This window comes from Lissotriton helveticus, chromosome 3_1 (genome assembly GCF_964261635.1).
Source record: "Lissotriton helveticus chromosome 3_1, aLisHel1.1, whole genome shotgun sequence".
NCBI lineage: Eukaryota > Metazoa > Chordata > Amphibia > Caudata > Salamandridae > Lissotriton > Lissotriton helveticus.
The window spans coordinates 1102170874-1102192502 of record NC_136061.1 but is presented as its reverse complement, the minus strand read 5'-3'; the positions used below and the strand labels follow the sequence as shown (position 1 = coordinate 1102192502).

At 48.3% G+C, this 21629-nt stretch overlaps 1 protein-coding gene across 15 annotated transcripts in view; it reads right to left on the bottom strand.

Moving 5' to 3' along the window:
• The window catches only part of BAZ2B (bromodomain adjacent to zinc finger domain 2B), a 1221971-nt gene that overhangs the window by 308100 nt on the left and 892242 nt on the right, over positions 1 to 21629 (bottom strand). The gene's annotated exons all lie outside the window — the stretch shown is intronic.

Sequence of the window (21629 nt, the reverse complement as noted above, 5' to 3'; positions counted from 1 at the left end):
TGGGTGATCATAGGATTGCAGACCCTACTCTCCTACATGACCCCCCCCCAAACTTTGGGACAATAAGCTAACCTTGACCAGGTGAGTCTTCTTGCTCTAAGTGGAAATACCTGGAGAGCCCATCAGCATTGCTGTGATCAGTCCCAGGTCTATGCTCCACTGTAAAATCCATCCCCTGTAGGGAAATGGACCACCTAAGCAGTTTGGGGTTTTCACCCTTCATCTGATTTAGCCACAAGAGGGGCTTATGGTCTGTCTGAATGGTGAAGTGAGTGCCAAACAAGTAGGCCCTCAGCTTCTTCAGGGCCCAGACCACAGCAAAGGCCTCCCTCTCAATAGCTGACCAATTTTTCTCTCTGGGTGTCAACCTCCTACTAATGAAAGCAATAGGCTGATCATTACCATCAAAATTCAGTTGAGACAGAACAGCTCCCACCCCCAACTCAGAAGCATCTGTTTGGACAATGAATGGCTTGGAGTAATCTGGACTCTTGAGGATAGGTGCTGTGCACATGGCCTGCTTTAGGTCATTGAATGCTTTCTGACAGCTTGCTGTCCACTGAACTTTCTTTGGCATCTTTTTGCTTGTCAGGTCATTAAGGGGGGTCACTATGGACCCATAATTTCTGACAAACTTCCTATAGTACCCAGTCAGGCCCAAGAAAGCTCGAACCTGAGTCTGGGTGATTGGAGGAGTCCAGTCCTTGATGGCCTGTATCTTACTCTCCAGTGGCTGAACCTGGCCTCCACCTACAAGGTGGCCCAGGTATACAACCTGTGACTGCCCTATCTGGCACTTTGTGGCCTTGATAGTGAGGCCTGCCTTTTGCAGGGCCTCTAACACTTTCCTCAGGTGGACCAGGTGATCCTCCCAGGTGGAGCTAAAGACAGCAATATCGTCAAGATAAGCTGCACAGAAGTCATCCAGCCCAGTGAGGACTTGATTCACCAACCTTTGGAAGGTGGCAGGTGCATTTTTCAGTCCAAAGGGCATTACCACAAATTGATAATGCCCTCCAGGGGTAGAAAATGCTGTCTTGGGTTTGGCTTCCTCAGCTAACCTGATTTGCCAATACCCAGCTGTCAAATCAAATGTGCTTAAGAAGTTGGCAGAAGCCAATCTATCTATAAGCTCATCTGCTCTTGGTATTGGGTGGGCATCAGTCTTAGTGACTGCATTGAGGCCTCTGTAGTCTACGCAAAACCTCATCTCTCTCTTACCACCCTGGGTGTGAGGCTTTGGCACTAGAACTACTGGGCTAGCCCAAGGGCTATCTGAGGGCTCAATGACTCCCAGTTCCAACATTTTCTGCACTTCAGTTTTGATGCAGTCTCTAACATGATCAGGCTGTCTGTAGATTTTACTCTTGACAGGCAGACTGTCTCCAGTGTCAACATCATGGGTACACCAATCAGTTTGGCTGGGTGTCAGAGAGAACATATGTCTGAAGGATTGCAGAACTTGCCTGCAATCCTGTTGCTGATGTTCAGTGAGGCTGCCACAAAAGACAACACCATCAACTGACCCATCATCAGGATTCTGAGTGAGCAGGTCTGGGAGAGGGTCACTCTCTTCCTCCTGTCCCTCATCTGTGGCCATGAGCAAGCTCATGTCCTTCCTGTCAACATATGCCTTGAGCCTGTTAACATGGAGCACTCTGAGAGGGCTCCTGGGAGTTCCAAGGTCCACCAAGTAGGTAACCTCTCCCTTTTGCTCAATGATGGTGTGGGGCCCAGACCATTTGTCTTTCAGAGCTGCTGGGGCCACTGGCTCCAGCACCCACACCTTCTGTCCTGGCTGGTACACAGTCAGTACAGCCTTTTGGTCATGCCAAGCTTTTTGAAGTTCCTGGCTGGCCTCAAGGTTTTTAGATGCCTTTTCCATATACTCAGCCATCCTGGAGCGGAGACCAAGTACATAGTCCACTATGTTGGTTGCAGGCTTTTTGAGAGGTCTCTCCCATCCTTCCTTCACCAAACACAGGGGTCCTCTTACAGGATGCCCATACAGAAGCTCAAAAGGGCTGTAGCCAACCCCCTTCTGTGGGACCTCTCTGTAAGCAAACAAGAGGCAGGGGATCAGGACATCCCATCTTCTCCTAAGAGTTTCAGGTAGTCCATGAATCATCCCTTTCAGGGTCCTGTTGAATCTCTCAACAAGCCCATTGCATTGTGGGTGGTAGGGTGTGGTGAACTTGTAGTTCACACCACACTCCTTCCACATTGCAGTCAGATATCCTGACATGAAGTTTGTACCTCTGTCAGAAACGACCTCCTTTGGAAAACCCACTCTGGAGAACACTCCAACTAGGGCTCTTGCCACTACAGGGGCTGTAGTGGTCCTAAGGGGAATAGCCTCAGGATACCTGGTGGCATGGTCCACCACCACCAGTATAAACTTGTGTCCTGATGCTGTCTGGGGTTCCATTGGACCAACAATGTCAATCCCCACTCTTTCAAAGGGAACCCCCACCACAGGTAGTGGTATGAGGGGGGCCTTTGTTGTGCCACCTGACTTACCACTGGCTTGGCAAGTGACACATGAGCGACAAAACTCCTTGGTATTCTCATTCATATGGGGCCAGTGAAAGTGTGAGACAAGCCTGTCCCAAGTCTTTGTCTGACCTAAATGACCTGCAAGGGGAATCTCATGGGCCAAGGTGAGAAGGAAACCTCTCAGAGACAAGGGGATGACCAGCCTCCTGGTTGCACCAGGCTGGGGGTCTCTTGACTCAGAGTACAGGAGTCCATCTTCCCAGTATACCCTGTGGGCACCTGTGGCATTCCCTGCAGCCTCAGCAGCAGCCTGCTGTCTGAGGGGTTCAAGGGAAGGGCAGCTCAACTGTTCCTTCCCCAGGTCTGCTCTGGAGGGTCCCCCTGAGCCCAGAAACTCAACTTGATCAAGTTCAAGCTCTTTAGGCTCAGTTTCCCTCAGCTCTTCTAGATCAGCCTCCTCAGAGACTTGATCCTCAACCTGGGGCAAGGGGGAAGGCAAAGCCTTACCCTTACTGCTCTTCTTCTTGGAAGGTGTCTGGTCCATAATTTCAGGATCCAGCACCTGTTCAGTGGGGCATTTTCTGGCCTGTGACCTAGTCACAGCAAGCACATGTGCTGGCAAGCCTAACATCTCCATGTGAGTCCTCTGCTCCACTTCTGACCATTGTGATGACTCCAAATCATTGCCCAACAAACAATCAACTGGGAGGTCTGAACTGACTACAACTTTCTTTTGTCCCTTCACTCCACCCCAGGAGAAAGCTACAATTGCCACACTATGACTAGTAGTGACATTGCTGGCATTGGTCACCAGGAAATCAGTACCTGGCATGATCTGTCCAGGGTCCACAAAGTTAGGTGTCACCATGGTGACACTGGCACAAGTGTCCCTATAGGCCTGAGCCATCTTGCCATTAATCAAAGGCGTCTGCCTGTATTTGCCCAAAGTATTGGGACTTATTTCAGGGGACATATCCATATCCCCTGTACAGACAAGGACAGCCTGAGTGAGTGTGCCAACTAAGTTGTCAGACCCCTCAGTACCCAAGGTTAACCCAACTAATGCCTTGGGAGTGACACTACCACTACTGACTGTACTAGGGGGTGCAGTTGCTTTAGGAGCTGTAGTGGCAGGAGTTTGTCCTCCTCCTCTTTTGGTGCACTCACTAAACCAGTGAGATTTACTTTTGCAGTACTGGCACCACCTTTTTGACTGGCCTTCTTGAGTCTTCTTCTTCTGGGAAGCCTGACCCCCACCCTCTTTGGTTTGTTGGGGACCTGGTGAAGACTTCTGGTCATTTTGCTCATTCTTAACATTACCCTTCTGGTCTGCTTTCTTCTGACCACCCTGGTTCTGGTTCTGGTTCTGCTTGATCCTTGTCCTGACCCATTTGTCTGCCTTCTTTCCCAATTCTTGGGGAGAGGTCAGATCTGAATCAACAAGGTGCTGGTGCAGCAACTGGTTCTGACAATTGTTCAAAATTTGTTCTCTCATCATTAGATTATACAATCCTGTGTAATCTGTAACCTTGCTACCCAGCAACCAGCCCTCCAAAGCCTTAGTGGCACAATCCACAAAATCAGACCAGTCCTGAGACTGAGTTTTCTGGGTGTCTCTGAACAGCAACCTGTACTGCTCAGTGGTTAAACCAAACCCATCAACCAGTGTATTCTTCAGGACCTGGTAATTGTTAGCATCCTCCACTCTTGTAGTGAGGAGCTTATCTCTACCTTTACCATCAAAGGAGAGCCACAGTATAGCTGCCCACTGACTCTGGGGAATGTTCTGCACAGTGCAGGCCCTCTCCAGAGCAGCCATCCATTTCTGGATGTCATCCCCTTGCTTAAAGGGGGGCACTATTTTAGTCAGGTGTTTAGTATCTAAACCCTTCTCTCTATCTCTTGGGAGATTGCTGCCACCAGTGGGAGCTAGCCCACTCATCTGCTGCTCTCTTGCCAGGGCAAGCTTCTCTTTGGCCAGGGCAATTTCTTCCCTTTCAATCCTCAGTTCAGCTTGTCTCATCCTAGCCTCATGCTCCTTTCTCTGAGGGGAAGTAAATCTCCTCTGTGGAGGATTCCTTCTCCCCTGAGAAGAGGCATTAGAGTGCAGAGATCTATTGGAGTCCCTAGAAAGAGATCTATCTCTCCTAACTCCAAGGTTAGGCCCACTTCGGGTTAGTACTGGGGGGCCCCCAGATCCTAGCCCAAGTAAGTCTAAGTTGGTCCTAGTTAGCCTTCTGACTACCTCAAGACCCTTGTCTACCTCATCCCCAGAGAGTACCTCCTGATCCTCCTCCTCAACTGCTGAATCAGTGTTGGGGAGGTCTGGATCCCCAGAGGTTCCCTCTAAGGCTGGCATGCTCTCATGTAACTGAGAGAGCTTTCTGGCATCATATGTCTCTAAGAGACCTATCAGAAAGGGAATGGTGGGGTTAGACCCCTGCTTCAGCTTCCTGGAGACACAGATTTGCCTCATCTCCTGAAAACTGAGAGCTGCATATCTTGAAGTGACCTGTGGAGGGTCAACACTGACCAGGGGAGTCTCAGTAGAGTCCCCCTGAGTCGACATGCTTTTCTAGTGAGGTGTAAGTGGTGCACTTACCTACACTATATGTTTGCCTACTGATCCCTTGCTAGAGTTGTAGTTTAGGGTGTGCTAGGCCCTAGGAGCTACAACAGCTGGTTCAGTAGAACTCAGAGTATTCTAAGCTAAGTTATATGTACCTTTAGTACTTATGTGATCTTTCACAAGATATTCTTAGGGCATGTGTGGTAAAACAACAGCAAGCTCAAATCCCAACCGCTGCTCACCAATGTGAGAAGTTGGCCTGATGTGCAGTGTTCACTATTCTAGTGATCACTATATATCAGTCCAAACAACCCTTATTGATGATTGGTTGTAAGTCAACCTTATAGACCAGCTATCCTAGTAGCATGGATACGAGCAGTCTAAGGCTAAGACTCTAGAGGGCGTGTTAAGCCAGCTGTTTTACCATCACATTACCCCTTGAACACCCAGTGAAAGGACACCACACAAGTTGTTATGAAAATAAACAGTGTATTTATTTATAACAAGACTACCCTGGCTCTTTATGAGACAGGGAGCTAAGCACACAACAAAACTCTTACGAAAATACTTTTAAGCTAGCACGTTACACAAATGCCCGAGGGGCACGAAAAACCATATACGCTAAAAGTGGAATGCGAATTACTAGCAGGTAAGTAACAGTTCTAATAGGCTTTGGAATCGCTAGGACTGGACTAGGGAATCGTTAGATTACTACTAGGAGGCCCAGGGGACTCGGGTGCAGAGTGTGCACTCTCACGCGGGATGCGGGACAAAGTCTATGGAAGCTAGAATTCACAAAGTTAGTGTTCACGGGCGAACCCGACCTGGTGGGAAGAAAACGACAGTGGATCCTGACCCTTGGATAGTGAGGCTATGCTGGGACACCGGAGTGCCGAAGTTACCTAGCCCAGGGGCTGCAGCTGCATAGGTCTGAAAAGACGTCGGGGATCTCGTTGCCGGACCAGGAGCCTGGAAGGAAGAAGTTGCTGGCAGGCGACCAGTGAAGGAAAGTTCGATGGATCCAAGCCTGGATCAAGGAAGAAGAAAACCTGAAAGCAGAGGGGACCAAGTTCTTGAATCACTAGCCAGTGATTAAGTGGGCACCAGGATGGCACCGGGCGAAGTCACCGCAGTCAGGTGAGTGGGCGCTGCTGGGCTCTGCAGTCTCTCGGACCAGGAGGCGTTGTCGGCGACCAGGATGGAGGTGCGAGCTGTCCCACGATGGATGAAGTCGTTGGCGTCGAAGTTACCCAGGATTGGGCAACAAGCCTTGGCTAATTCAAGCCCACGCGGTGGACTCAAAATGGCGTCTTGAGTGGACCAGGAGGGTCCGGGGTGCTCCTCTTCTGGAAGGGAGCAAGGGCCAGTCTGGAGCAACCAGACCAGCAGCAGAAATGTCGTCGGGCGTCGTCAGGAAGGCCACAAGCCAACGGGCTAGTAGCCAAACAACGCGGTGAGCAGCGGAAAGCAGAAGGGCCCCACGCAGATCGTGGAGATGCTGGGGGGCTGCACTTCGGAGCTGGAGCTGCTCAGAGTCGGGGCTTCTCGGACCCCAAAGCACTCACCAGTAGATTACTCGGCGGGCTTGCTGGAAAGAAGTCGTGCAGTCTTGCAGATGGCCGGTCCCTTGAGGTCTCGTCGCACCCACGGTTCTCAGCTGGGCTGTAGAGGTGGGTAGAGGTCAGAGGTGCCAGGGAAGCCGGTTCTCGTCGAGCTGGGCAGTCGGATTCCGGAGGAAGGACTTACAGCAGACCGCAGTGTTCTTGGATGGTGCCTGCGGATGCAGGGTGACTACTCCTTAGTCACAAGGGAGAAATCTTAGGAAGAAGTCTTGAGTTCCTTTCGCAGAAAGTAGTTTCAGGATTCAAAGATGATCTGATTTGGAAGGGGGCCAGTCTCTACCTTTATCCTGTAAAAAGGGGCTGGCACGCGACTAAGTCCTGCCCTATGGGTGGGACTAGGAGGGGGGTGGTTACACCCACTTCCTTGGCGGGCTTTTCCCCAGCACAGGGTCTGGAGTGACCCTGGAACTGGTTCCAGCCAGCCTATGCACAGTGAGCACCGGGGTGCCACGTGCAGTCACCTTCCTCTAAAGCCCTGCCTACCTACAATACACAAAACCCTGTCTGGGACGGTGCTGGCACCGCCCCTGGCAGGAAACCCTTTGTCCTTATCTCCTGCTCTGGGAGGACTCCCAGCAGCAGGAGGGCAGACTTGTGTCTCGGTGGCAGCATCCATTTTGTGGATGCTAAGGCTCTGTCTGACTTTTAACCGGGTTATAGGTTACATGGATGTCGTGTCCCTCTAGAAGGGTGGAATGCTAACCCCGTCGCCAGAATTGGCGAGGGGTTAGTATTCCAATTCGTATGACACCTTACTCGACATGTTTTGATAAAGCGATACCAGAGTTGGCACATAACCGCGAGGATTATAATGCACTTAAGAGTATATGGTATGCGATATCATGGAAACGGCTAAGGGATGGGTCCCGAAAGCCGCAGACAGGCTCAGCTCATGCCAGAGCACCATCTCACACGATTCCAAGCACTCTGCCTTCAGGATTGTTAAGGCCTGCTATAGGAGTGACTGATAGGAGATCTGTGTGTCCATTTTTAGGGTTAGATATAGGTATACTATATCTAAAGCAAAGGGTGAGTACACCACCTTGCCCCAGCTGTCGTGCAGCCAGTTGTGTCAGTTTTAGTTAGTCAATCCAGGGGTGGCACAATACATGCTTCAGCCCCTGGGAGACTTCTGGGTGCACCTCAGCCCTGGGTACAGGGACTTGGAGAGGGCCCAGTGCCAATTCAGTACCTAAGTACAATTTGGATAGAGAGAACAGCTAGGCTGTGGGTCTGATTAGCAGGCCCACAGCCAGGGAAAGTCGTAAACCAGTGCAGCAAAAAGCAAAAATCTGGGTGATCATAGGATTGCAGACCCTACTCTCCTACACACATGAAGCACACAGATGACAAAACTGGGGCGACCCACCCCAACAAAAGACCAGATCAACTCACAGGTCACTAGGGGGAGGAGGAGGAGGCCGAAGCCCCGCCAAGAACCTCTGGATGGCCGAGTCTGCCGGGGCATGAAACAAAAGAGTGCCATTGAAGGGAAGATCTACTAGCCGTTCCCGCACATTTTCTGGGAACACACTGTCCAGAAGCCAAGCATAGCGGCGAAGGGTAACCGAAGAAGCCATGGCACGACCAAGAACTCCGAGATGTCCAGAGCGGAGCGAAGAATAAACGCCGCCAGCTACCGGCCATCCAACGCATGGTGCCGCAAATCAACTCCAGCATCCTCCTGAGAAGCGGCAGATCCAAGGGACTCCTCCGAGTCCCACAAGCAAGATGTGGCCCTAGCAAACACACAAAGTGTTAAGGACCCGCAGGGACGCACTGGTCGAAGCGAACATATTGCGCCCCCAAGAGTCCAGCCAGCGAGCCTCCCGTGATTGTGGCGACAACAGCGGCGGCAGGGATGGAAAGTCAGTCTGCAAAAGGGGACTCGAGGCAGAGGGGTGGAGGGAAAGACACACCCAGTCATGCTGTGCCGGAAGCAAAGGCGCCGTGGTTCGAAGGAGGGAACCCCGAAGGGCCACACCCCAACGGCACCACATCCTCCGAGCCTGGATCTGAGCCAGTCGGGGCCGGAGCCGCCGGCTACACTGCGGAGGGCCCCGCACAATGCAAGGGATCCGTCGACGTCCCAGGAGGGGAAGGAGGAGGAGGAGAAGCCAGCGAGGCCTGCAAAGCCGCCGCATATGTCTCCATCTGGGCTCTCGACACCCACTCACCGGGAAACGGTGGATAGGGGAAGATACATGGGGCTGCATCACCCGCAGAGAGCCCACGCCCACAACAGGCCAGAAACCAGCCCTCGGGGACAAACTGCAACACTTACCGACAGGGGAGCGACGCTCTTGCAACTTAGGAGAAGGTTGAGAACGATAACGACGGTGCCTGTTTCGAAAACCTTCTGCTTCTAATCGAGGTGACGAAGCCGATCTGGACATGCAAGCCGAGAAGTTTCATCCGGCGCTCCCGAAGAGACTTCGGCTTCAACTGTTGTCATGTCCCGCAATCAGTGGAGCCGTGATTTTCCCCCAAACACCACATGCAAATGAGGTGAAGGTCTGTTGTCGACATCAGACGTCCACAAGACGAGTACGTCTTAAAGCCCGAAGGCATCCGCACACTGTTCCCACAAACACACACAATAGCAAAAGGGAAAAGCCTAAACAGGCCCGGAGCACGAACCAGATCCGCGTTGCACGTGGAAAAGGAAAAAACTGACGTAGGCGTGCCGGGGTGGGACTTGTGACCTTGCTGACTTCATGTACGCGGACGACGCCTGGGCAGAGTCGCGTGATGCCGCCCCCCATGCGCGCAGGGATGCTGGGCAAAAAATTTCCGGATCCAGTCTCACGTCTGGGGATAATTCTACGTTAAGCAATCTGCGGCTAGCGGTCTCTATCAGATAAATAGTTCCAACCAATCAGCGACCAGCACCATCTAGAACCTTACCAGCAGAGGCAGTTCTCCTCACATCTTCTTAGCACAAGTGGGAAACAGGAATCCCAACCAAAAGAACTGTCTCGCCGGGGAGGAGGGTGGGTGCATGTGAATCTATGAAAGATACCAATACTGAATAACTGTAGTTACAGGTAAGTGACTTGTTTTCTTATCCAGTTTTGGGGTTTCATAGATTCACATGCCTGAATCAGAATAGCATCAGTAAGCTAAAAACAGTGTTGGTTGCGGATGGTGGGAGACAAGGTTTATAAACTCCCAAAACACATCCATAAAGGTTTGAACATTAACAAGCTAAACATGCCTTGAAAATAAATATAATTCATATTAAGAAACATTACCCAAGGAAGGCAAGGTTATAAACACAAGGAAAAATGAATATATTCAAAGGAATAAACATATAATTTATGTCACATGAAACATTACAGTATATCAAGGGAAAATACCTGAATATGACCTTAGTGAAAAAGATGTTGAAGAACCGCTTGTCCTACAGCTGCATTGTCCTGCTGTGCAGATTGCTGACAGTAGTGTTTCGTGAACGTGTGGACATTTTTCCATGTCGGAGCACAACAGATATTTTCCAATGTTACTCCAGCCAACAGTGCAGTAGAAGTTGCTATAGTCGTGGTAGAATGCGCTTTGACCTTTCTTTGCAAAGGTTTGTTGGCTTTGTCATGACAGAAATGAATCGTAGAAGCCAGCCATCTGGCTATTGTTGCCTTTGTTACTGCAGTCCCAAGAATGGCCTGACCATAGGCCACAAACAATTGATTGGGTCGCCTGATGTCCTTAGTCTTCTGTAAATAGAACTTTAAACAACGTTTAAAGTCAAGCGAGTGTAATGCTTTCTTCACTGGCGTTGATGGAACCGGGAAAAAAACTTTTAGCTTTAACGGTTCATTTAAGTGAAATTGAGATGGTTCTTTAGGGATGAATTTGGGATTTGTTCGAAGAGTTACATAATCCTTAGAGAAATGTAGGAAGGGTTCTGAGATAGTGAAAGCTTGGATTTCACTAACCCGTGTGCCGATGTAAGGGCCAGCAAAATAGCAACCTTCCATGTGAGAAACTTGAGATCAGCCTTGTGGATAGGTTCAAATGGTCTTCTCATTAATTGAGCCAACACAGTATTTAGCTCCCACTCTGGAGGCGGTGCACGTATTGGAGGGAAAACTCGAAAGAGTCCTTTCATAAATTGTTTGACAAGCGAAGAGGAACAGAGAGAAGGTTGATTGGAACTCTTCCTGAATCTGGAGAGCGCAGCAAGATGAACCTTAATCGATGAAAAAACAAGCCCAGATTTTGCCAGGGACAATAAGTAAGGAAGAATTTGTTCGGCAGGAACTTGGGTAGGGTGGACATCATTCATCTCACACCAATAAAAAAATGGCTTCCACTTTAAGGGATAAGTTTTGACTGTACTCTGAGCACGGGACTTAGCCAAAATCTCACGACATTCCTGAGAGATGTTCAGATCTTTTAATTCTAAGAAATCAGGAGCCATGCGTGCAAGCGCAGCGACTGTGGATCTGGATGAAGTATTTTACCCTTCTCCCTTGATAACATTGTGAGTGTTGGCACCAGGCAGATAGGTTTGTCCTGAGATAGTAGAAGCAGCTCCTGGAACCAATATTGCCTTGACCAACGGGGTGCAATCAGGATGAGACAGCAGCCATCCATTTTCATTTTGCGGTGCACTTTCGGGATCAAATGTATTGGGGGAAAAGTGTAAGCACAAATCCCTGACCATCGCATGGACAGGGCATTCCCCCTTGATCCCTGTTGAAGGGATCTGCTGGCGTAATATTGCCATTTCCTGTTCTCTCTCGTTGCAGATAAATCCAGTGCTGGTTGGCCCAAAACTTGGAAGATTCTGTTCACCTGCTTCTGCTCCAATTCCCATTAATGACAGCCCGAGAGAGACCTGCTCTGTGTATCGGCCAAAGTGTTTTGAAGCCCCTTGACGTGTTCTGCTCTCAGGATTATCTTGTGGACTGCGACCCACTCCCACAGTTCCTGAGCCTCCTGCGAAAGAGATAGTGACTTTGTTTCCCCCTGTATGTTGATGTAATACATGCTGGTCGTATTGTCAGTACGGACCAACATTAAGGAGCCTGCAATCCTCGGGAGAAATGCCTGCAGAGAGAGGAAGATGGCGCGAAGCTCCAATCTGTTGATATGCTATTGACGGTATTCTTGGGACCATCTTCCTTGAATCTGCAAATCTTAAAGATGGCGTCGGTTGCTAGAACTAATTCTGGAATAGTTGGTAGGAAAGTGAGACTTGGAGCAGAGTTCGCTGTCTGAGACTACCAATGTAGAGAATCTATCATGTGCGATGTGACCATGATGGAGTAGTCGAACGACCCTACGGCTTGCCGCCATTGAAGGTGCAATTTCTCCTGCAGAGGTCTCATTCTGATTCGTGCCAATGGTACAAGGTTTATTGCAGATGAGCACATCCCCAGAAGAGAAGCGAACATCCGGACAGAAGGAATATGCTACTTACCAGTATGCATCTGTTCTTGACATGTAGGGCTGCTGACATTCATATCTGTGCATAGATCGCCGCCTAGTGTTGGGTCCGGATGATTGCACATTGTTGTCCTGGAAGAGTCTTCGAAGTATCACGAGATAGGTGGCTCCTCCCCTGGACTACAGTGCGCATGGGCATCCTCTCTATCCTCAGATTGTTTTTCGCCATTGTGGCAGAGATGGAGTATGGTACAGTAAGAGATGTCCATGCAAGAAAGTAAGAATGAATGTTACAGCTGCGACAGGCACCGGGGAGGTGGGTGGGCGATATGAATGTCAGCAGCCCTAAATGCCAAGAACAGATGCTTACTGGTAAGTAGCATATTCCGTTCGAGGCATGTGGGCTGCTGAATTCATATCTGTGCATAGAATGTATAGCAGTCTCTCCCTTAGCGGTGGCTACCTGTGCCAGCTGCAGCAGTCTGAAACTGAGTTTTTAGAACAGCCTGTCCTACAGCCGCTTGCTGTTTGGAATGTACATCTACACAATAGTGTTTTGTGAAAGTATGTATGGTAGACCATGTGGCTGCTCTACATATTTCCTCTAGAGGAATGTTTCCTAGGAAAGCCATGGATGCCCCTAGTTTGCGTGTAGAATGCGCTCTTGGGGCAACTGTTAAAGTGTGTTTTGCTTTTAGATAACATATTTGAATGCACTTAACTATCCATCTGGCTAACCCAGATTTTGAAATGGGGTTGCCTTTGTGTTGTGGTGAAAAGGCAACAAACAACTGTTTAGTTTTTCTAAAATCCTTAGTTCTATCAATGTAGCATAGAAGAGCTCTTTTGACATCTAGTGTGTGTAGAGCTCTTTCATGTACTGACTGTGGATTTGGAAAGAACACTGGCAGTTCTATTGTCTGATTGATATGAAAATGGGATACCACTTTGGGCATAAATTTAGGGTTTGTTCTACGAACTACCCTATTTGCATGTATTTGGATGAATGGCTCTTGAATAGTTAGGGCTTGCAGCTCGCTAACTCTTCTAAGCAAGGTAATTGCTACAAGAAAAGCCACCTTCCATGTCAAAAATTGTAATTCACATGAATGCAACGGTTCAAATGGTGGTCCCATTAGTCTGGTTAAAACGATGTTTAGGTTCCAGACAGGTGAAGGTTGGTGTTTTGGGGGGATTATTCGTTTGAGTCCCTCCATGAATGCTTTAATTCCAGGTACTCTAAACAGCGAAACATGCTGTCTGTTCTGAAGATAAGCTGCAATGGCAGCTAAGTGTATTCTTATAGATGAATAAGCTAGATTGCAACGATGTAGGTGCAGAAGATAGCAAATGATATTTTGCGTTGAAGCATCTAGTGGGTTTATGTCATTGTTATTACGGTAAATGACAAAACGCTTCCACTTCGCAGCGTAACAAGCTCTCGTAGTAGGTTTTCTTGCCTCTTTGATATTGTTCATACAGTCAGGAGGTAAGTTTAGGTACCCAAACTCTAAGACTTCAGGAGCCAGATTGCAAGGTTCAGTTGTTGCGGATCTGGGTGCTGTATGTCTCCATGGCTTTGAGTGAGAAGAGTGGGTGTTTGCCGCAGTCTTTGATGAGGCACCACGGAAAGTTCTAGGAAAGTTGTGTACCATGGTTGCCTCGCCCATGTTGGAGCAACCAGGATTAGTGTCAGTGAATGCTGGCGTAGTTTGCGTGCCACTAGCGGTAATAACGGTGCTGGGGGAAAGCGTACTCAAATTTGCCTGACCAGTTCATCTATATCGCATTGCCCTGCGGCTGCGGATGTGGAAACCTGGCGGCAAAGTACTGGCATTTTGCGTTTTCCCTTGTGGCGAACAGGTCTATCTCTGGTTGTCCCCACTGTTGGAAGTATGGTTGTAGCACTGTGGGATGAATCTCCCACTCGTGCATCTGTTGGCTGTGTCTGCTGAGCAGATCCGCTATTTGGTTGTCCTTGCCTGGGAGGTGTTCCGCCATGAGAAAAATGTTTCTTTGAATGGCCCACTTCCACATGCTTTGGGCTAGATGTGATAGCTGTGGAGAGTGTTTTTCTCCCGGTTTCTGTATGTAGTACATTGCTGTCATGTTGTCCGTCCGGATCAACACAGTCTTGTTGCATAAATGTATTTTGAACGCTTTCATTGACAGAAAAATTGCCATCATCTCTAGCAAGTTGATGTGCATTTTTTTTGTTGCGTTGTCCATAGGCCCTGCACTGTGTACTGAAGGACATGGGCTCCCCATCCTATCAGGGATGCGTCCGTTGTCAACACTATTTGTGGAACAGGCTCTTGGAACAGTCGTCCCTTGCAAAGGATTTGTGGATTCCACCAATGCAGAGAGTTGTATGCACGACTGGTCACCATCACCAGGTCCTTCAATTGTCCTTGAGCCTGGTTCCACTGCCGTGCTAAGCACTCTTGTAGCGGACGCATGTGTAGTCTTGCGTGAGGGACTATGAAGATGCACGAAGCCATCATGCATATGAGTTGCATAAACACTCGGGCAGAGAGCGAGTGTTGGGGCTTGAACTTTTGGATCAGCATCTGCATACTGTTGATTCTTGCAGTGTTTGGGTATGCTTTTGCTGCTAGGGTATTTATTGTTGCTCCCAGGTACTGCTGTACATGGGATGGCTGAAAGTGAGATTTTTGGTAGTTCAACGTGAAGCCTAGACTGTGCAGGAGGCGAATGGTTTGGGACATGTGGCTGGCACATTGCTGGGCCGACTTTGCTTATATTAGCCAGTCGTCCAGGTACGGATAGACGTGAATATGTTGTCTTCTTAAATGTGCAGCAACTGTCGCTAGGCATTTTGTGAACACCCTCGGGGCTGTTGTCACACCAAATGGAAGGACTTTGAATTGGTAATGTTGATTTAGTATTGTGAACCTGAGATATTTCCTGTGAGCAGGATGTATCGGTATATGGAAGTATGCGTCTTTGAGGTCCAAAGTTGCGAGGAAGTCTCCTTGTTGCAGCAGTGGTAAGACTTGTTGTAGAGTGAGCATATGAAAATGCTCTGATAAAATGTATTGATTTAGGGGCCTGAGGTCCAATATTGGTCTGAGACCCCCGTCCTTTTTGGGGATGAGGAAGTATAGTGAGTATACCCCTGTACCTTGATGTTCTGATGGTACAAGTTCTATGGCCCCTTTTTGCAGCATGCTGATGACTTCTTGCTGCAATAAGTTTAGGTGTTCTACAGACATAGGACGGTGTCTTGGTGGTATGTTGGGTGGTGTGGAGGTTAGCTCTAGGCAATAGCCATCCTGGATAATTTGCCTTACCCACCTGTCTGTAGTGATGTTTTGCCAGACTGGTAGGAACTGCTGTAATCGTCCCCCGACTGGTGTTGTATGGTCTGGGGGTACAGCTAAGAAGTCACTGTTTTGTGTTGGTAGAGGAACTGGTGGTATTATTCCCTCGTCCTCTGCCTTTGTTGTTATTGCCGCGGTATCCACCTCTATTGTTTTTATTGTAGGTGGTTTGCATATTCCCTTTGTAGTTTGTGGTCTGCTGTGATGAGTTACCCCTTGCAGCACCTCTGTAATTGGAGCGACGAAAGGAGCCTCTATGTTGTTGGGACTGTAAGGCTCCCATAGACTTAGCCGTCTCAGTGTCTTTTTTCATTTTGTCCAGGATTGTATCTACAGCTGGACCAAATAAATAGTCAGGATTTACTGGCTGGTTTAATAGAGTAGACTGGACTTCATTTATGAAACCTGAAATGCGAAGCCACGCATGTCTTCTGAGCATAACACTGGTGTTAACAGATCTGGCCGCTGTATCTGCCACGTCTAGGGCACATTTAATGGAGGCATTAGTTATTAACTTTCCCTCCTGTACTAGGTGTTCAGCCTGTTCTTTGTAAGATTCAGGTAAATACTGGAGAAGTGTCTCTAAGGTGTCATAGTGTGCCCTGTTGTACCTAGCTAACAGGGCTTGCGTATTAGATATTCGCCATATGTTAGCTGCTTGAGCAGCTACCCTTTTCCCTGATGCCTCAAAGATATTTGATTCTTTGTCAGGAGGTGGAGCTTCTCCAGTTGTTGGAGAGTTTGCACGTTTTCGTGCATTGGATACCACTAAAGAATCCAAAGGCAGTTGTCCCTTAATATATGTGGGGTCTACTGGTGCTGGCCTGTATTTCCTCTCTATTCTGGGGTTAATGACCCGTGCCCTAGTTGTTTCCTTAAATATGTCACCTGCATGTTTAAGTACCCCTTTTTACATAGGTAGTGTTTTGACAGATCTTTCTGATGTGGCAAAGGTGTCAAAGAGGAAATCGTCCTCAATGGGGTCTGCATGCATTTCTACATCGTGATGGAGGGCTTCCCTTTCTATTAGTGCATTAAAAGCAGCTGTATCCTCTGTAGGAGAAGGCCTAGCAGGGTATGCAGATGTATCTGGAATGGGTTGAGAGTCACCAGGATGTACTGGGTCAACCCATGGTTGAGCTTGACTGTCTTGGTCAGGGTCTACTGGGTAATTGTATTCTTCATTATATTCATTATCCACCTCTTCATCTGAGTGTGTGGGTGTAAATGTGTATGGGTCAGGCCTAGTTGGTTTAATAGGCTCAAATAGAATAGGTGAAGTAGAACAGTCCCTTTTCTTTTTGAGCGGGATGATATAAGTCTCTTCATCAGTTTCTGGTCTGATTTTTCTATTGTAGAGAGTGACTTTGCCAGAATTAGGGTCAATGTAAAGTTTTGACTGTTCTTCTGATGCGGGGTCTGGATATAAGATCTCCTGCTCAGTAGTTCTTGGCGTTTTTGCCAATGTCTTTGTTTGTTTCGGTTCGATACCGCTTTTTGGGTCGATCGCCTTTGTTTTAGAGGAAGTTGGTAGGCCAAACTTGATTGGTCCGAGATTCCTCGGTGTTACAACAGTCTTTTTAGGTTGTGCTTGTTTCTTCGGAGCCGAAGTTTTAATCGTTTCGACATTTTTTGTCGGGTCGATAGTATCTTTTTGACCTTGTAGCGTTTTCGTAACCTGTGGTTTTGGACCGATGCTTTTTGGTCTCAGCTCGAAGGCCTTCTTCGGGTCGATTTTCTTCGGCTCGATCGTCTTTGGTTGCACAGCCATTGGTTTGTCGACTCCCTTTTTGGGTTCGACAACCTTTTTCGGATCGAGTCCCTTTTTTGTGTTGTCGGCGCCGATCTTACCGGTTCGACGGCCCTTTGTTTTGGAGTGGATATAGGTGCGCTGGCCTTCGACTCGACGACCCTTGTGTTCGACTCCGATGGATCGACATAGTTTGGTCCGAAGACTGTGTAGTCGATCAGTTTCGGTTTTGGTTCCATAACTTTCAGTTTCGACATCAACAATTTCCGAGTAAGTTGATCCGATGGATCTTTTCTAATATTCTTAGCCGAGCTGTATCGCAGGGCTATAGAATGAGTTTCGAGATCTTGGCTAAGGCCTTCTGGCGATGCCTCGACCTGAGCCGGTGGAACCATAGAAGTGTATGTTTGGGGCGTCGTACTCACGGTTGGGCCCATTTCATCACTGGAGTCGTCTTCGATGGCTCCGATCCCTTGTTCGTCGTTTCCTACCTCGACGAGGTCTGCTTCTTCGTCGACATAGTAGTTGGAGTCATGCTCCGAATGTTGTTCCGACTGTTGATCTGATTCTTCGACGAGATCGTCTAAGATATTTTCAGGCTCTGGCGCTGGTTTCTGCATGATTAGCCTAGCGGCCCGTCGAGTCCGAAGTGTCTTTTTGGATCGAAATTGGGCACAGGCTAGGCAGTCGGATTCATTATGTTCCGGAGATAAACACTTGTTACATACAGGGTGTTTATCTGTATGTGGGTATTTCGAATTACAAAGAGGGCATCTTTTGAATGGACTTCGTTCCATCGACGACTGGTCCCTTTGGCGTCGAGAAGGCCCGCGGCCCGATTCGACGTCCCGAGTTGAATAAACTGTAAATAAAGTTGTCGGCACCGATCGTAAACTATACCGACGAGACCGAAGGCCTTTTGGCCTGTAGAAAGTTTATTTTAGATTCCGAACTTCGAGTAAAGGAAAGTACATCCGAACCCAATGGCGGAAAAAAACAATCTGAGGATGGAGAGGATGCCCATGCGCACTGTAGTCCAGGGGAGGAGCCACCTATCTTGTGATACTTCGAAGACTCTTCCAGGACAACAATGTGCAATCATCCGGACCCAACACTAGGCGGCGATCTATGCACAGATATGAATTCAGCAGCCCACATGCCTCGAACACTGACTTTCTTTTTGCGATTGATAGTGCCAATTTTTGCAGACGTAACTGGCGGTCCTTTGACAAGAATGCTTTGCACTGTATCGTGTCCAGCATTGCTCCCAGAAAAGGAATCACTTGGAGAGGACGTACCTGTGACTTGTTTTCGTTGAGAGTGAGGCCTAGAGTCGAAAAGAGATGCAGACATGTTGAGATAGCGTCTTCGGTTGACTGTTCCAAAGGACCTTTGAGCAACCAATCGTTGAGATAAGGAAACACTTGTATTCTTTGAGATCTCAATGTCGCTGCCACTGGTGCCAGACATTTCGTGAAGATCCTTGGTGCCGATTTCAGTCCGAACTGGAGCATCTTGAACTGATAGCGGATGCCAGCCACTGTGAATCGAAGGTATTTGCGATGTTTGGGATGTATAGGGATGTGAAAGTGCGCATACTCCAGATCCAGAGAAGCCATAAAATCCCCTTTGTTTAGACCGCTGAAAACTTCGGCAAGCATGACCATCCGAAAACTTTGCTTCTTCAGAAAATTGTTGAGTTCGCGGAGGTCCAGGATTGGGCTTCACTCTCCAGATTTCTTCTTGATGAGGAAGAAACGAGAATAGAACCCAGTTCTCTTTTGAGACGATGGAACCTTCTCTATTGCATTCTTGTGGAGCATTTTTAAGGCTTCTTTGAACAGTAAGTGAAGACGAGGGGGACCCCTGGGAGGGGTAGTAGGTGGCCGTTTGATGAATTCCAGGGTGTGGCCGTTGTTGACTAGGTTGAGAACCCATCGATCAGAAGTGATCTGTTGCCACTTGTGAGCAAAAGTTGAAATTTTGGCGCCCACGGGGAGGGAGGGAAGGATGACTGGCGTCCTGCGTAAATCATTGCTTCCTGTTGGTATCGCGACCCTGATTGTTGGATCGCTTTTGTCTGCCCTGACGGGAGAAACTAGTTGAAGAGGATTGTCGGCAAGATGATTGGCTATAAGGCCATCTATACTGCGTCTGATACTGCCTATTTTGCTGATTTTGATATCGTCCTCTCGATGCAAACCCACGTCCTCTTGCACCTTGGAATGATCCGCGCCTGTATTGTAGAGCTGCCAACGATTTAGCAGTATCGGTATCAGTCTTTATAGCAAGGAGGGCCGCATCATTGTGCTTTCCGAATAAGGATTCTCCATCATAGGCCATGTCTAAAATCTTGGTTTGTACTTCTGGTCTAAAAGATGTAGTTTTAACCCATCCCTGGCATCTAAGTACTGCAGCACCGGCAAGTTGTCGAAAGTTGGTGTTTGGAATGTCCAGAGCGCAATCTATGATCTCAGATGCGGCTCGCTCTCCCTCCAAAAGTATCTTCCTTGCGTCTTGTTTATGGTCCTCAGGAATGAGGTCCATAAATTCCGCCAAATCTGACCCCATCTGGTGGTCATAACGGCCGAGTATTGCCAAAGAATTCGCTGCTTTAATGGAGGCTGCTGCCATAGTGTAAAACTTTTTACCTATGAGGTCTAACCACCGTCCTTCCTGATCAGGCAGTGTTATTGGAGTAGCCGGATCTTTGGATCATTGTTGGGCGGCTTGCGATATTGCTGAATCTGGTCGGGGGATGACCAATCAGACAAGATGGAGTATCAGGAGGAGCACAGTACATTTTCTCAATGCGAGGGACTACAGCCGGGATGGAAGCAGGTGTTTTCATAATCTTAATTCCGTAATTCCAGATATAATCAATGATAGGAATCGCTCGTGTGACTTTCCTATATTCTTCTTTAAAGTCATGTAAAAAGAATCTGTGTGTTCTACTGTAACCGGCAATTGAAATCTGGTTGCTGCGCGTTGCATCAAGTTGTGAAAACCCCTGTTGTCCTCCGAAGGCTGAGGAATGGGTGGAGAAGGCATTGGTATGATATAATCATCCCAAGGATCCACGCTAGTAGCTTTGTCAGGCAACTCACCTTCTTCGACCTCTTCCTCCGAGGAGGAAGTTTCATGGTGTATTTGTGGCAATGGACCAGAAGGGTGAGGCAGACATGGGCTAAATAAATTGGTTCCTCCAATTTTGCACAGCGGTCTATGCCCGCCCTCCACTCCATTGTTGAGGCTTCTGGTGACCTCTGTGTTTAGCCACGTCTCTCTTCGCGATCAATGTACCCAGCCCCACTAGGGTCAGTTCCCCCCACTCGAGCATACCAACTCATCCACCACACCCAACAAAGCAACCATTGGTGATGCCTCAAGGTTTTGGCTTGGCACAGCTCATAGGGCTGCAAAAATAGAGAGGTAGTATTTCCGGATGATGGGACACTTACAAACCATTTGATAAAAATAGCCTACATCCCTTCCATATGTACTACAGACCAGATCAGGAGGTTTGTCAGCTCTGCAGAAGCACTTGGGTGTAAGTAGGTGCAATACAGGTAATTCAATTGAACGAGACGCAGCCGGGCTGACATGGCGAAGGTTTGGGGTGCCATGTATGCCTCCCTCCATTCCACCTCATCCAGTGGACCCAAGCACCCCTCCCAAAGTTTCATTAATTCAATCAGTGCACACATGAAAGCATTTTCTAGGTTTTTATTGATCTGGGGGTTGGGGGTGTCTCCCTTGCAAATGAGACCATGAGTAGTCGAGTCTCCAAGGGGTTATATTCGGGAGGTTCAGCAAGCACCTCCCTTTAGCCTAACAGCTCAAGGCGGAATTGAATGTATTGAATACATTTTTATTTTTGGACAAGAATTCTGTTTGAAGGTCTTGAAAAGATTTACTATGGCCACCCACCAGGAGATGAGAAAGTTGCCCCAATGCCTGAACCCTTCAGGGCGTGTCACCCGATACAACCATCTGCCAACCCATGGGGGACTTCCGCATCATTCGATGGTCCCATCCTGTCAAAACATGAGAGTGAGCTGCTATCTAACTTTACCTCTGCCTTCCTTTGGGTTCTACTGGACTCGGTACACACTACACCTCACTTTGGTATAGTATATACAGAGCCAGCTTCCCTCACACATTTGTAATTTTGGAGGGGAAAAATGTGTTAAAAGATGAAGAAAGAAGATCAGAGCTCCGGATCGCATCTGAAGATGTGGAAAGAAAGGAAATAATATCAGGGCAAATGGGTTGCACTTATATGTGGCTCTGTTTGTTACTTCCGGACGGCACATACTTAGCGCGGTATTGCAGAGTGCCACCTAATGGAGCACAGGAAAACAGTTTTTTTAAATTACTGAATCCAGTCAGGCACCTGGGGATATTCACACCGTAATCTGCGGTTAGAAGTATCCATCAGAAATTACTTTTTGCTC